Source organism: Apium graveolens, unplaced genomic scaffold, assembly GCF_009905375.1.
Source record: "Apium graveolens cultivar Ventura unplaced genomic scaffold, ASM990537v1 ctg1841, whole genome shotgun sequence".
NCBI classification, from domain to species: Eukaryota; Viridiplantae; Streptophyta; class Magnoliopsida; order Apiales; family Apiaceae; genus Apium; species Apium graveolens.
This window is the reverse complement of record NW_027417414.1, coordinates 74,691-77,116: the sequence shown is the minus strand read 5'-3', so window position 1 is coordinate 77,116 and position 2,426 is coordinate 74,691.

Here is a 2,426-nt window from a genome sequence, read left to right as displayed (position 1 = left end):
TGGCTAAAAAATACGAAAAGAAATGTATGTTACCTTCAATGAGTTGATTTTGGAAGTAACTAATTGTTGAAGAGCCGCTGGAATGGAGTGACCTCCTGTTAGCATCCATAGGCGCCAGTGATACCTCTTGTCTTCGGGTTTCCATTACCCTTGGGCCAGTTGGAAAGGAAGGCCGAATTTTTACCTCAACCGATCCATTTTCATTAAAAATGGCCGACCTCCTTTGGTGAGGATTGATCAAATGAGAAGGTGCACCAGTTAGTTTATGATTTCTCTGTGGATCCACACCAAATCTTCCATTCAAAGAAAGACTCAGACTTAAATCAATGTCTTCATTGATTTCTTCAACTACAGCCTCCTTTCCTCTCATACTTGAACAAATAAAACACCAAGATAAATTTTATGAGTAATAAATGAATTGATATACAAATCGATAGAGAACAAAAGTGATAGTAATACATTGATGGGGATGCCCGGGGATTGATTGAATGAACCATAGTTAAATGTGAATGCCTCTTTAATTAACTCTGGGTACTAACTGCAGTAGTCCTGCCACTCTAAAGAGTTGAAAACATCGATTTAAGATGAAATGCATGAGTTGTGTATGTCAGCTAACTAGGTGCGTGGCAGTATGCTAAGAATTAACTAGTGACACGTATTGACACATTCCACGCCCTGAAACAGACAAATGTATCTAACTTATCTCTAACCTCTAGCTCACTTCTTCAATGCCTAAGGCTCACATGTATTCTGTTTACGGATAAAACTAAGTAAATGTATTCCGTTTACAGACAAAAATTGAGTAACTGAATGACATATAGTTAATTATGTATTGGCTACGGTTACAAAATTGAAACTCACTTGCATTTTACTGATTCTTATAAATTCGGAAAATAATAATTTTAATTTTTCTTATTTAAGATATTAATATCTTATGAAAATATTTGTAACCATTAAAAGTAATAAATGTAAACTTTTTTTATTTTTATGAAAAATAATTGAAATTACTTTTTGTTGCACTTGATTAAAAACTTGTTCTTAAGTAATAAAAAATAGATAGTAATTACTAAATTTTAAAGTTGCAAATAAGTTTGCCTAGTTATATCACTATTTTGATTTTTTTAATTTAATTTAAAGGTTTGTATTTTTACAAATTATTATGGAAAACAATATTTTATATCTTTTTTTTTCATTTTGTTATGTCTTTTTAATAAACCCATTTTTTCAATCTATTTATCTAAATATTACTAAACTTTTTTTATGTATTTGAGAGAATAATTAAATAATAAAAATACAAAATTTTACCAAGACAAAAAGCAAAATAATATTTAAAATACCTAAAATACATATGAGGTACAAATAAATATAAATGTTATTAGGGTTGACAAAGCTATTAACAAAATTTTTTTATTTCTTTTTTCAATAATATTTAAACTCTTGGATGACACTGCATAAACTATATAATTCCTATTTAACTATTCTTCATAAATTAAATGAGCCATATTTATATGATTCCTGCCAATAAAAAATGACATGTTTTATTTATGTATTATTTAGTAAAAAATCTTGTCTTTCTGGAAATGATTTCTTGAAATGAATAATGATAGATAACAAAATGACTGTCAAAATTTAAGTTTAATTTAAGTTTAAACATTTTTGTAACAATATTTGGGACATCTACATTTTAAACATGTAGCATTGCTATACATGCACTGGTAAGTATTGTCTCCTACGGACACTATCCTTCTAGCCCGGTAAATATCCGTTAATAACGGAGTTGAAAACTTCATTCACATTCTTTAATGAATAACAAATCTCAGACATTGTTCAGGCGATGCCATAAATAATGAAATCACTATTTAAAACCCTAAGAAAATACATTAAAACACCATGGGAAATAACTAAACCATGCTCAAGTCCCGAATACAAAACCACCATTCCAACTCTCAAAGATGTTCGAGTTTTTTCGCCTGCAACACCACCAACCAATCCCATTGTGCCCACCTCTAATCCCGAAATTGTTTATGATATACAGTACTATGCTCGCGATCAGCTTCGTAATAGGCCACCTATTCGAATGAAAGTTTTGAAGAAAAGTGATGTTGTGAAAACACTACGCCATAGATTGGATACTGCAACCCCAAGAAACCGTAACTAAAGGTCAAAAAAGCGTTGCTAAAGGCCAAAAAAAGGCTATGGCGACTCTTCTTCGGGGTTGCAATTTTAGGCGTTGCAATAGAGTTTTTTGCAACCCCGGTGACACCCTGTTGCAATCCTTGGTTATCCGTTACAGAAACGTGCTATTGCAACACCAATGGGGTTGCAATAGGTCTTGAAAAGTGTTACAGTAGGGTGTGGGCTATCAGTTCAATATTTGTGGGCCCCACAATGGGGCCCACATGTGGGGGATTCGATGCAACCTTTTT